Below are 15184 nucleotides of genomic sequence, written 5' to 3' on the forward strand. Positions count from 1 at the left end.
TATATATATATATATATATATATATATATGCTGAGTTTGAATCCTAGTGCCTACATATGAGCTTTGAGTAAATTTCTTAACCTATCTGAGATTCTCTTTCCTCATTTGTGGTCCATAAAGACTAGGTTCCCTCACTTCTTGTTTCTAGAATGGGAAAAAATGTTGTTAAATATATGTGCTTGTGTGTGTGTGGGGGGGGGGTCTGTATATCTGTGGAATGAGGGTAACATGTAGTAACTTAAATTTGAAAAAAAATTAATGAAAACTTCAGAATGAGTAACTCAACTGAATAGTTAAGACTGCACAGATCTAGAGTGTAGATAATGTGTATTTTGTAATAGTTGGAGAAGCACTGGGACTCAATCACATTATCTGCTTTTTGAGACAGACTTGGCCCACCTAGCAGAGGTGGAGAGTTCTCTGTTAAGATGAGTGCAATTTCCAAGAGCTGTGCAAGTTACTGCTTGTTAATGACCATATTTGCTAATTCTATGGTCTTTATTGGAAAATTACTGTCCACTATTTTTGTGATGACTACATAAGAAAAGCTAGTTACTACCCTAGCTTTGAAGAAGAATTTGCTGTTCTGGAGCCAGGAACAAACACCTATTCTCAATGAAACAATCCTGATCAACAAGAGGCTGATTAAACCTGTCCTGGGGAAAGCCTCCACCACCTGTCTGTCAGTTTGTTGTACTGAGGTGGCTTGCTCGTTATTACAATGCTGAAAGCTATGCCACTAGTATTTCTAATATCAGCAAGTTCACCACGGTGCACAGGTTTCAGTGGAGCTGCCGGACAAAGACAGCCTAGAAAGAAAGGCCTGGAGATCAACTTCTAAAGGAAAAAAAAAAAATTCACTGCCATCGAGTTGGTCCCAACTCGCAGGGAGCCCTGCTTGGGTTTCCAAGATGGTATCTCTACGGAAGTAGATTGCTCAATCTTCCTTCCGAGGAGTGGCTGGTGAGTTTGAACCACTAGCCTACTGGTTAGCAATCAAATGCCTACGTCACCAGAGCTAAAATTAACTGATGCAAACTTTATGAGTCACAACAGAACATTGTTGAATATACAAAAAACAAACCCACTGCTGTCAAGTCGTATCTGACTCACAGTGACCCCTCTTTGGGTTTCTGAGGAGGTATCACTATGGAATTAAATTGCCCAACCTTCCTTCTGAGGAGTGGCTGGTGGGTTTGAACTGCCAGCCTTTTGGTTAGCAGTCAAATGCCTTAGGCACTATACCACCAGGGCTCCTATTGTTGAATACAGTGCTGAATATTGTCTGATACAGTGCTGGAAGATGAGTCCCCCAGGTTGGAAGACATACCAATGATAACGAAGATGGTGCAGGACTGCGTAACATTTCATTTTATTGTACATGAGGTTGCCATGAGTTGGAGCCAACTCAACAGCAACTAACAAAGGAAACAACAAAGAAAGTCTTGCCTCTACAAGAGGTTTTATCCAAGCAGTGTTTCCCAGTGTGGTGTGGATAACCCTTGTGGTTTAGGGAATGCTTAGCTGAAACAGAAACACAGTGCTGTGCTGATGCTCACTCGTACCAGCTGGTGAGAACCAAATGTTAATATTTCAGAAGTTTTTGAGCTTGTTGACGTCACTTTTGTAGCATGAAATCAATGGTGCTAGGTGTATTTACACCAGGGAAATCGGCAAACACCGCAAATCAGTCTTAGAGAAGGTGAGATTTAAGGAAAGACTTGAAAAAGGGTGAAAGCATTAGCCATATAAGTATGGGAGAGGAGTGAGGTAACAGCCAGTGCAGAGACCCTCAGGTTAGAGCCAGCCTAGTGTATTGATGAATAGTGAGGAGGCCAATGTTGCTCGAGTGAGATGAGTACAGGATCTGAAGCCAGATGTAGGTAACAGGAGGTTAGACCATGAGACTTGACACAATCTTGAATATGATTACTGAATAAGGTGAGTATGCCAACCAAGTCAAAGGTCAAGTCCCTTGAGCAGAGGGCCCTTTCTGGTCTCAACAGGTGGCATTTCTATGTATTTCCTTAAGTCCAGTTGTTGAAAGGGGACATTTTTAGAGAATGTGCTTGGGCAGCAGCTGCTTTCCCTGTCTCTTCTCCCCACTCATGCATTTGACTGTGGGGTCTGTGAGAAAGAGGGAAGAGAAGAAACCACAAGCAAAGAGAATAAGTTTTCCCAGGCCTGGAATTTTTGATGAGCCAAGAATGTGAAAATCACAACACAGGTAAGGTATCCATGCATAGTGTGTGTGTCCAAGAGACTTGGAAAAGTTTTCTCGGTGGTACTGCCCTGGCTGCTTTATCTCCTAGGAAGGCCTTCCCCCTTTACTCCAGACCCAGCTGACTTAATCCAAGGAGTCTACTGGCTGACAGGCAAGGCCCAAATTTATGAGACCCTCACTGGAAGAGAAAGACATTCAGGTGAAGAGCTTCATGTCATGGATGAACGGGAATGTGGACAACCTCTACTTTTTGTCATAGAGACTGATTTCTGAAAGCATCTAAAAGGACAGACTCAGAATCTGCCAGGCTGGTCTAGACCATCAGCTCACTCTGAGCCCCTGAAAGTCCCTTATTTGTATGAATTAAATGACTTACTCAATTCACTTCTGTTTATTGAGCTCCAATTCATGCCAGCCAGTGCTAGGATCAAAGAAGAATAAGACACCACTCTTGCCCTCAAGGAGTTCACAAACTAATGGAGGACAAGTGTACTTTAGAGACTACAAAGCACAGTGATTAAGAGTCCAAGCTCTGCAACCAGACCAAATGTTTCCTGGGGACAGGGACCACTTCACCACTGTGCCTGCCACAGTGTCTGGCCTGGTGCTCAGTAAACCTTTGTAGAAAATGAACAGTAAAAACAGAAGCTGAAAGAGCATCCCTATACATCATTTGACTTCTGACCCATGTGCAGCCTGCATGCCACCCTGCTTTACACAATAGCAATCCTGAGTCCCCACACTTTCCTGAATGCCAACCTCAGACAATATAAAAGGGCAAAGCAACACTTGCCTAGTGATCTTGGGCAACTCATGAATCAAGAACAGTGCTTTGCCAGGAACACACCTCTGTGAGAGAGGATCATGGGAATGTACCCAGCCTGCTTTGGGGTAACCACTCCCTTCTGCCTGGCTGTGGTCCTCCATTCAGACTTTGAGTCCTTTCCTTCAGCCAAGACCAGCATTGGACAGGACTGGTAACATCAGAATTGCGTTTATCAAGACCTGACAACTTACGTGTGGTATGCCCATATTCTCTCCTAAAGCACTTCCATTTTTTTCTTGGGTTAAGGACAACCCTGCTGACTCTGGTAAATTGCCAAAGTGGCCAATAGCTGGAGACCACATTACATTAAATATCCTAGACCTAGAGCCAATTGGCCTAGTATTTATCTTTTACCCTTACGTAGTCCTCTGGGTGGAGGCCTTTGGTAGGGTAAACAATTAACATGCTCAGCGGTTTGAGCCCACACAGAGGCTCCTTGGAAGAAAAGCTTGATGATCTTCTTCCAAAAAATCAGCCACTGAAAACCCTAGGAGCACAGCTCTACTCTGACACACATGAACCCACCATGAGTTAAATACAACTCAACAGCAGCTGGTACCGGTAGCCCTCTGGTTGGGCCATCAAGACTGAGGTAAAGGGAAAATGATAGCTAGTTGCAGTGTAGTAAATTACTTTGTGTGGCTTTTCTTTGTAAACTCCATAAGTCTTTGTAAACTCCAAGATGGGATTTGCTATGAGCAACTGAGGAGCTCCTGATTGCCGAAGGTGTCCACCTGGAGTATTTCTGTTGGGAGTGGCACAAAACAATGTTCTGGGAGGTGCCCACTCTCTCTCAGGGGCTTAGAGTTCTGATGCTATAATTGGCTAGTTTGACCACCCTGCCAGGCTCAAAAGGAGGCCTCCTAGAGGCAGAACTCTCTGACTGCTGGTTGAGGAAGACGTGATGCTGAAAGAGACATGCGCCCCTGAAAGAGACACGTGCTGCTGGGAAAGAGATGCAAGAGACACACATTGCTGAGTGAGACACTGAGGGACCAGCACTGCTGGGAAAGAGACTGTGAGAGACTATTGACTGAGGGACGGTGGGCTGGGAGAGAGACTGAGCATTTTCCCTGAACTTGAATTGTAGCCTGTGGTGCTTCCCTAATAAACCCCATAATCTGTGAGCTCTGTGTGGCCACTGCAGCAAATTATCGAACCCAGGAGAGAGGTGGTGGGTGCTTTGGGAGGAACGGTTGGTGAAAGTGCTGGAGGGAGGCAGCATGTCTGGCCTTGCAGTAATAGGCCTTGGGTTACTGCTCGTAATCCTGTCTTCCTCTCGTGGGATTAGAGGAGGTCAGAACATGTGGCCTCCTCGCCGTTTTAACACTAGTGATTCCTCCCCATCCCCTCAGCTGGCTCCCACCCTCCCTGAGCCATGTGGTTTACTTCAGAACCTGGATGGAGGGCCCAGGCGAGTAGTGCAGAAATTCAGAAATGCTTATCAGTTGAGTGGGAATCAAGGGAGAGATTGAAAGTGAGTGACATTATCTAATTGCCAACTAATTTACATAATTATCGAATGGCACATTTTTTATGCAGGGTTAACATCTTTGCAAATCTCTCACAATCCGACTGCTTAGGATGGAGGGAGGGAGGGAGGGAGGCCTTACGCTACTGTGACTTGTGAGATCTCTGCCACAGGGATGGCTCAGAGACCTGGCTGCCACTTGCCCTCCCCACTCTCATCCTCTTAGCTCCTTTGCTCCTTTATCCAACTGGCACAGAGCTTCAGCTGGGCCTGAGACAAAATCAAGGTCAGGACCAAGTCTGGATCCAGGATCCATGTGGGAAGGTGTGATGCTGACTGTCCTCATGCCTAGTCCTTGCTGGCATCATCCCTGGGCTGGGCTTGGCAGTTACCCCTCCAAAACTTTCTCTTTAACTCTCCTCTTACGCCTCTCACCTAGACTGGAGAATCTCTGTAGCGGCCATCTGTTGGTTCTGCCTGCTCTCCTTTCACCTCCCCTCCCACCCTGCTTTGCAGGTAAAAGCACCCTTATTTTCAGCATCCATCTCAGTCCATGTCATGTAGTTAGAGTTTATTACAATCCCAGATCATATGGCCAAGTTTAGCCAGTTAGGCTATCCCAATCTCCTAGCCACAATGATTAGTTTAGGTGTGGGCCTACCACCCAAACTGGATCAAATTAGAGTTCACTCTAGGACTTTTTGCTGGAAGTATTGATAGAAGGACCCTCTCTTTTCACTGCAGTTATTAAAATGTTTGGAGAAAGTCCAGAGTTGATGACAGATACCATTGTTTCATCTGGGGATGATCTTATAAGGACAACAAAGAAGAAAACAGAACCAGGAGACAGAGACAGATTTCTAGAGATGTTGTTTTAGCACCTAGATACAGTGAGGCCAAAAGTCCAATGATCTTAGGACTTTCATTACATAAACCGAAACTTTTTTTTTCTTTTGCTTAAGGAACTTTGAACTGGGTTTTGACAAAGAGACCTCACCACTACACTCCTGTTATTAGAATTTCAGAAGTCCTCTGTCACTGTCACATTAATAGAAACTTCTATCTTATATGGCCACCCACACCTGGCAGAGTTCTCTGTGACCTGAGAAAAGTGCCCTGAAAACCCCCACCACCAACACACCACCCCCTACTTGCCCACGGATGTGGGCAAAGGCGTCGGATGTGGGCATCCTTCTCTTCTCCCTACATGCTTTGGAGGTAGAAAGAGGCTTGTTCTTGCACAACAGTCTCAGAAATTCACCGCTTCAACTAAACTGTGCCCCTTCTGATACTACCCCATTAGGACAGCTTCATACACTGGGTCCTCTCTGCCTTAATGCAAGAGCCAATGCCCTACTGCAGGCAGTGAGAGAGGTAAAGATGTGAATTCTCACCGAGATATGAAGAGCACGGAATTTATAGTCAGATTTAAACCCAGACTCTGAGCCTTTATTCATAAAAAAAAGGGGGGGGGGAGTAATACCTATTTCAAAAGATAAGTTTGAGTTGCATTGTGACCAAGGGTCTTGACTAATACATTCCTAATATTGGGACTTCAGAACCCCTTCAATAGAAGCTTCCATCTCATAGGGCCACCCATGCCTGGAGGAACCCTCTGTGACCTGGGTCAAGTGCCTTGTCCACCTCTGCCACCAATGTTCCACATTCCTACTTGTCAATGAACTTGAGGTGGCAGGGGATCCCTGATAGAGCAGTGAATGATTAAAGCACTTGGCTGCTAACTGTAAGGTCAGTGGTTCAAACCCACAAGCCACTCTATAAGAGAAAGATGTGGCAGTCTGCTTCTGTAAAGATGTACTGCCTTGGAAACCTTATGGAGAAGTTCTGCTCTGTTCTTTCAGGTCGCTGTGAGTTGGAATTGACTTAGCAGTAATGGGTTGGGCTTTTTGGTTTGATAGTGGTACAACTACTTTCAGAAAAATGGGTGGCACTACTGACTAAAACTGAACATGCAGGCACACCTCATTTTATTATGCTTTGTATATATTGAGTTTTCTCTAAATTGGAGGTTTATGGCAATCCTGCATCAAGTAAGTTTATCAGCACCATTTTTCCAATAGCATGTGCTCATATCGTATCCCAGTGTCACATTTTGGTAATTCTCTAAATATTTCAAACTTTTTCATGGTGCTATTGCTATTGCTTTGGGAGCTCTGGTAGCATAGTGGTTAAGACACTTGCCTGCTAACCAGATGGCTGGCAGTTCAAACCCACCAGCCACTCCTCGGAAGGAAGGCTGGGCAATCCTACTTCCGTAGTGATACTGCCTCGGAAACCCAAGGAGGGGTCGCTATGAGTTGGGTTTGACTCGACGGCACATAACAACAACAACAACATTGCTATTGCTTTATTGCAGTGGTCTGAAACAAACCCACAGTATCTTTAAGGTATGCCTATATATACCCCATGACTCCACAATTTCCTTCCTAGATACACACCAACAGAAATGCTTACCTGTGTCCAAACAAAAGCATGTGTAAGAATGTTCATGGCAACACTATTCTTAGTAGCCAAAAACTAGAAAATGACCATATGTCCATCCATAGTAGAATGGCTAAACCGTGCTATTCATGTGAAATTCTATAGGAGCATACCTCGGAGATATGGTGGGTTCTGTTCCAGACCACTACAATAAAATAAATAATGCAATCAAGCAAGTTACACGAATGCTCTGGTTTCCCCAAACCAAAAGAAACCAAACTCACTGCCATCAAGTCGATTCCAACTCATAGCAACCCCCATTGGATTTTTGAGGCAATAAATCTTTATGGAAATAGATTGTCCCGTTTTCCTTCTTCAGAGTGCCTGGTGGGTTTGAACTGCCAACCTTCTGGTTAGCAGTCAAATGTCTTAGGCACTGCTTACACTATACTATAGTCTATTACCTATGCAGCAGCATTATGGAAAAATTGGAAATACTGTGACAATTACCAAAATGTGACACAGAGACATGAGGCAAGCACACGCTGTTGGAAAAATGGTGCTGATACACTTGTTTAATTCAGGGTTGCCACAAACCTTCAATTTGTGAAAAATGCAATATCTGTAAAGTGCAATAAAATGAAATATGCCTGTATAACACTGAGAATGAATGTTTACCTCCAGACAGGGATGAATCTCAAACTCAGCATTAAGCAAAATAAGATACAGAACAGCATATAGTGTATGGGCTCCAATTACATAAGGTACCAAAAATAAATTATCCAAACTCCCTGCCGTCGGGTCGGACTCATAGCAACCCCTCCTTAGGTTTCTGTGGCGGTATTTCTATGGAAGTAGATTGCCTGATCTTCCTTCCAAGGAGTGACTGATGGGTTTAAACCACCAGCCTTCTGGTTAGCAGTCGAATGCTTTAGGCATTATGCCAACAGAGCTCCTCCAATTACATGAGGTTCAAAAATAAATTACCCAAATTAACTGCCATCGAGTCGGGTCTAACTCATAGTGACCTCTCCTTGGGTTTCCGAGGTGGTATCACTACAGAAGTAGATTGCCCAACCTTCCTTCTGAGGAGTGGCTGGTGGGTTTGAACTGCCAGACTTCTGGTTAGCAGTCGAATGCCTTAAGCACTAGACAACCAGAGCTCCTAAGCTGTTTGAAACCTTTCCACTCTCCAATCTCCCCTTATCTCAGGGTCCCTGCCACTTTCCTAAGGTACAAAAGGAGGCAAAATTAGTCTATGCTCTCAAATAGTAAGACAGAGGTTACTGCCTCTACCTTTGGGGAAGTCAGTTACAAGAAGCAGGCAAAGGGGATTTCTGGAATTTGTTCCTTGATTAGGGTGTTGTTGCATAGATGTGCTCAGTTTGTGAAAATGCACTTAGCTGCACCCTTATAATGAATGTACATTTCTATCTGTAGTATGTTGTACTTCAATAAATTGAACTTAGTATAGTTCCTGACACGTGCTAATCTATTATTTTTATTATATCATCTGACTCTGGGCTAGTGACTAGGAAAGGCTTCTCAGATAAAGGTGTTGTGGATTAAATTTTATCCACCAAAATAATGTGTTAGAATCCTAAGCCCTATGTAATGTATAATCCTGTTTGGAAATCATTTTGTTGTTGTAAATTAGATCATATTCAAGTAAGGTGGGTTCTAAGTCTAATCACCTGAGTTATAAAAAGAGCAAATTAGACACAGAGAGGATGATAGATTACATGGAAGGCTCGTGTACAAGCAAAGGAGTGCCAAGGACCGCCGGCAGACACCAGGACCAAAAGAGAGGCTCATAGAAGGAATAAACGTGACTGAGATCCTGATTTAGACTTTTGTCCCCCAGAACTGTGAGAAAATAAATATTTGTTCTTTGAAGCCACCTACTTGTGGTATTTTGGTCTCAGCTTCACTAAGTAACTAAGGCAGAGGGGAACTTGCATAGAAACGTAAAAGATGAGTAGAACATGGGCAAATGGGGAGAGGCTAGCATGCGAGAGAAACCCTACAACCAGGAGTCAGCACTAGATATTGTCTGTCCACTATCAGCCAAGTGACCAATGGAAAGTTCTGTGACCCATCCAATTTCCAGTTCCTTCTCTGGTAAATTGGGAAGAACAATGAACACAGCTTCTAGGACTGTGAACATCAAAGGAGGTAAAAGACCCCAGGATGTAAGGTAATAATAATAATGTCTTTTTACCATCCTTGACAATCCCTGATGGTCATACCAAAAGCAACCCATAGCATTAGTCTCTCTTCAACCTACCACCTCGACTCCATCCAGATGGGAGCCTTGAGTTTCCTAGTGGGCAAAGACCACCAACAACAAACTCTTTCCCGTAGACCACAGAACTTAGGCCTCGCGAGGTGCCGACAAGCTTCCCGGCATTCCAGGTGCACCCAGGAATCCAAGAAGCAGTGGTGACTCGCTATCCAGTGAGCAGACGTTGGAGAATGATCCGCCAGCCTCCTCCCCTCTCCTGGCCAGCAGGCCTCCCCAGCCCGGAGTTCCCAGCCACGGGTTGAGAAGCCATCTGGCTGCTGGGAGAGTTAATAATTTATAATGAAGATAATCACCCTTCAAGATCCTTGCCTCTTGGGACCATTAAAATAGATTCAATTGAGAGCCAATGAGTTCTTTACATGAGGGGACAGGGAGGAGGGGAGAGGGAAGAGGTGTGTGGGGGGGGGAGAAAGGAGATGAGGAGGCGAAGAAAAGGAGGGGGAAATGAACTAGGGGCTTAACGATCCTCTCCCCTCAAAGAAGGAGAGGGAAATTATTCAGCCCATGAAGACAGTCTTACCCAGCTTTCACAGCACCAGCCCAGCAAGAGTGCAATTTACGGGTCTTTTCCCCTAGCCAACTCTCTCCGCACAAAGAAGAGGGAAAAAAAATCAAACCCATACAGGAGCGGGAGAGAGAGAAGCAGACAAGAGAAAATAAGCCTGCCCGGCAATCTTGTCTGGGGCTGCTGGATTGCCTCCCTCTGTTCTCTTTCCAGCACACAGTAAGGCTCCCACTGTGCTAATTATTCCCATTACTTGACAAATTCCCCCATCAAAGAAACAAGTGGTGCCAGAGCTGGTGGAGGGAGAGCTGGAGGGACTATAGACCCAGACAAGACAGACCCTGCCTTCACCAGAGGGTGAAGGCCCGGTCTGGGGCAGCCTCATCTGCAGGGTGTCCTCCTAGGTACCTGCTGCAGACCCTGCTACCTGCAGCTCCATGAGATGGCTGAGGCTGGGGTATGCTGAAGGCTGGAAGCAGGAGTAGTGGGTGCCCTTAGGGGAGGTTAAAATGGGAGTGAGAGCTGAGCCTAGGGGTCAAGGGCAGGCTAAAGGACCAGCCTCTGAGGAGGAGATGATGCTGATCACTGTGTTCAAGACCAAGCAACTTTGCATTGTAGGAAATTGCAGTCAATGTCGTGAGACAAAGTGTATGTGAACTGATGTATGGAAAGTGAATTTGCGCTGTAAACTTTCACCCAAATCACAACAAAAATTTAAAGGAAAAAAAAAAAAGACCAAGCAGTTTTGTCCTCCCATGATTTTGGAAAGTCACTGGAAATGTTGTTTCAGGACTCCTGCAGCACACACATTTTACAACAATAATAGCAAAAGCAAGCATTCATTTTACTAACTCTTTGCAAATCACTATTCCAAGTATGTTACATTTCAAGTTATTTAATCCTTATAAAATCTCTACAAGGTAGGAACTACTGTTATCTCCGTTTCACAGATGGGTAAACTGAGGCCCCAAGAGATTAAGTATTTCCTAAAACCATGCAGCTAGTAAGGGACAGACCTATGTCTGGGTCTAAAGTCTGTGCCATGTTCCCCACCCCATCTGCCATTTCTCCCCTCCATCTTCAGGCTCCCCAGGATCCCTTGTCTCTTGGGAAGGACATTCCAGGCTTGGCCAGCAGCCCAAGCCTTCATAGAGGAGAGCTTGGGCTGAGCTCTACCAATGTTCCACAAATGTTTCTCTTTTTCCTGGACTACTCAACAGCCTTCTCACTGGTCTCCCTGCTTCTGCCCTTGCCCCACTATGGACTGCTTTCTACACAGCAGCCAGAGTGACCTGGTAAGAGGGAAGCCATCACTCTTTCATTTAAAACCCTCCATTGATTTCTCAACATACTCAGGATGCAATCCAAAGTCCTCCCTATGGTCCTAAGAGGTACTATGCAGCCTAGCCTCAGATCACCTCTCTAGTCTCATTGCATATTCTCCCCTTTGCTCCCTGTTCTCATCCATTCCACACCCTTGTAGTATTCAGAGCCCACTAAGCACACCCTGACCTCAGTCTTTTGTACTTAATATCCCACTGCCTAGAATGCCTCTTCCAAAACCTTCTCATGGTCTGCTACCTCTCCTCCCCCAGGTCTCCACTCCACTGCTTACTCTCTCCAATGTAGCTTTGGGACACCCATGAACACTCCCCAACTTTCTCTATTTTCCATAACTTTCTGGGGAATTTTATCCCTCCACATTTCCCCCTTCTATCTGTTGCCAAGGAACTGAGGAAAGGAGATGCAGGTACTTTCACCCAACAATCAAGCCTCAGCTCTGAACTTTGCTCAGGAAGTCCCTGCCTGAGAGAATCAACTAGAAGAAACAGAAATGGGGGGGAAAAAAATGCCTTTGGCCACATGAACCTAGTATCTTCATCAGTGGCTAAGATTTCCGGGCAGGGCACAATGACCTACCTGTCTGTTGCAATAGCCTCTGATTCCCACTGACCGTTCCCCCCACCAACCTCTACAGGACATGAATTGTTATCAACCACATCCATACTCTGTCCTGCAGAGATGCAGAAGAAGAAGGAAAGGGAGAGAGAAGAAAGGAAGATGATATGTAGGGGACCTCTTAACACAGCCCCCAGCCCAGGGAAGGATTAACAGCTTGCAGAGCTTTTAAAATGGTGGGTGTGGCACCTGGCACAAAATCAGTTACAGATAAATGTTATAGATAAACTGACTGGACTGAGGGGAAGAAGCAGGTTGAAGTTCACAAAACTCAAGGGAGGGACTTCTGGGTCAACCAGTGGCCCATCTGGTCTAGAATCCCATCCCTGACGGTACAGTAAGACACAGCTGTCCTTCCTACAGATGAAGACTATCAAGGCCAGAAAGGATAATGAGAACCACCTAGTTCAAATCTCTCATTCTACAGATGAAAAATGATGGTCAAGCAAGTATCTAATGTCACACAATTGGGCAGTGGCAGAAATAGCACTAGAGCCCAGATGTTGGGGCCCCTGGCCCAGGGTCATTTCCATTAGAACACTGGCTTTCCATTTCCTAGCCACTGAGATCCTTATTCAAAGGAGAGAGAGAGAGAGAAGAAATAGTCCACCAATCCCTGAAATATAAATCAGAAAAAAACAAACTCATTACCAACTCATCAATTCCAACTCTTAGTAACCCTAAAAAGCAGAGTAGAACTGTCCCATAGGGTTTCCAAGGCAGCAATCTTTATGGAAGCAGACTGCCACATCCTTCTCCGGCAGAGTGGCTGGTGGTTTCAAACTGGCAGCTTTTCAGTTAGCAGCAGAGGGCTTAACCACTGCACCACCATACTAACTTCTCAAATATAAGACAGTTAAAAAGTATAGCTGGTCTGTAGAAGTGGGAGGTGGGATCTTGTTTCCAGGACACTCTCTTAACTGATACAATACCAAACCAAAAACCAAACCCACTGCCGTCGAGTTGGATCCAACTCATAGCAACCCCTCCTTGGGTTTCTGAGGCGGTATCACTACAGAAGTAGATTGCCCAACCTTCCTGCTGAGGAGTGGCTGGTGGATTTGAACCACCAGCCCTCTGGTCTGCAGTCAAATGCCTTAGGCACTACGCCACCAGATTTATAATATAAAATTCTAGTGTCCCAATATCCATACAAAACTACTACACTATACCAACCTCAGTATATAAAGGGCTGCTCCTAAAATCTTGTACTCAAAAAACCACAAAGGAAATGTCATTTATACAAAACTTTCTCAAACACATTTCCCTTTTCATTCATACTAACTTGAGACCAACTTTTATAATCTTTGTATCTATCACAGGTCCTAGCATGAATGAATCTTCTTCAGTAAAACACTCATGCATGGGCACATTGCTTCAGTTTATCACCCTCTATACAAAGTATGGCTGCCCATTATTTGCCCTAAACTTCTCCCCAGTAAATTTCAAAGGGTGTTCCTGCCCCCTGGTATTATGAGATTTGGTTAAAAGCTAGACACTGAAGTCTACTACTTAGGAGTTATGTAACCTTTGGCAAGTATTTAATCTCTCTGAACCTCAGCGTTCTCATCTGTTAAAAGGGAAAGAGAAAAGTAGTACTAATACCTACACCAAAGGAGTGTTCTAAGGATTAAATGGGGAAAATGCATGTAAAGCTCCTAGCACAGAGACTCATCTGTAGTCAACATTCAAAAAAAAAGTAGTCATTATTGGCATAATGCCTCAGGAATTTTGACTGCTAACCAGAAGGCTGGTGGTTCAAACCCACCAGCCACTCCTTGGAAGGAAGGTTGGCCAATCTACTTCCATAGTGATATCGTTTTGGAAACCCAAGAGGGGTCACTATGAGTTGGATATGACTCCATAGTAGTGAGTTTGGTTTTTGTTTTGTTTTGTTTTTTCTTAAGGAGCTCAGAGATTAAGAACCTGGCTGATAAATAAAAGGTCAGCAATTTGAACCCACCAGCTACTCCACTGGAGAAAGATGTGGCAAGTTGCTTCCAAATTAGAAACCCTACAGAGAAATTCTACTCTGTCATTTAGGATCTCTATAAGTCAGAATCAACTCAACAGCAATGTGGTATTTTTTGGTATCATCATTTAAAAAAAAAAAAAAACAAAACTCACTGCCATCGAGTCGGATCCCACTCATAGTGACCCCTTCTTGCGTTTCCGAAGAGGTATCACTGTGGATGTAGATTGCCCAACCTTCCTTCATTACTGCTGATACATTCACCTTATTCCCAACCATCTATGACCAATAAGCAGCATCATGATAAATGGAGAAAACATTGAAGTTGTCAAAGATTTCATATTACTTGGTTTCATAATCACCACCAATGGAAACAGCAATCAAGAAATCAGATGATGTATTGCACTGGGCAAATCCGCTGCCATAAAACCTCTTTAAAGTGCTGAAGAGCAAAGATGTCTCTTTGAAGACTAAGGTGCACCTGACTCAAGTCATGACATTTTCAATCCCCTCATATGCATGTGAACCTGGACAAGGAATAAGAAAGACCAAAGAAGAATTGATGCTTTTGAGTTGTGGTTTGGTGAAGAATACTAAAAGTACCATGGACTGCCAGAAAAACTAACAAATCTGTCCTGGAAGAGGTGCAGCCAGAATGCTCCTTAGAAGCAAGAATGGCCAGATTTCATCTCACCTGCTTTGGTCATCATGTTGTCAGAAGGGACCATTCCCTGGAGAGGAATATCATGCTTGATAAAGTGCAGGGTCAGTGAAGAAGGTGAAGGTCAATGCAATGAGATGCATTGACACAGTGGCTGCAAGAATGCACTCAGGTACAGCAAGGATTATGAGGCTGGCACAGGACCAGGCAGTGTTTCACTCTGTTGTAAATAAGGTCGCTATGAGTTGAAGCTGACTCGACAACACCTAACAACAACAACATGATTTTAGAGATCTCTCTTCTAACAATGTGGGGTAGTTTGATTGCATTAATGGCCCAAATTCTTCACCCCTCACTATCTCTACATCCTCTGCCATTGGCATTACCATATCCTCCCACTCCTCTGAGTAGGGTGCTCCAGCCCAACCCTTGACTCCACACTCAGATACGTGATTTGCTTAGGCCAAATGGTATTGTAGCAAAACTGACATAAGCAGAGGCTTGGAAAGTACTTGTAATTTTGCTGTTGGCTCATTCTTGCTCTTTGAGACATGCTCAAGTTAGCCTCCTGGATGATAAGACATGTAGACTAGAATTGAGTTCTCCTAGCCAAAGCCATAGGAGCTCTGGTAGCATAGTGCCTAAGGCATTTGACTGCTAACCAGAAGGCTGGCAGTTCAAACCCACCAGCCACTCCTTGGAAGGAAGTTTGGGCAATCTACTTCCGTAGTAATACTGCCTCGGCAACCCATTTGTCGCTATGAGTCGAGGGGTCACTATGAGTCGAGGCCAACTCGATGGCATGTAACAACAACAACA

This window comes from Orycteropus afer, unplaced genomic scaffold, assembly GCF_000298275.1.
Source record: "Orycteropus afer afer isolate SDZICR_OR568_19922 unplaced genomic scaffold, OryAfe1.0 scaffold00079, whole genome shotgun sequence".
In the NCBI taxonomy this organism is placed as follows: domain Eukaryota; kingdom Metazoa; phylum Chordata; class Mammalia; order Tubulidentata; family Orycteropodidae; genus Orycteropus; species Orycteropus afer.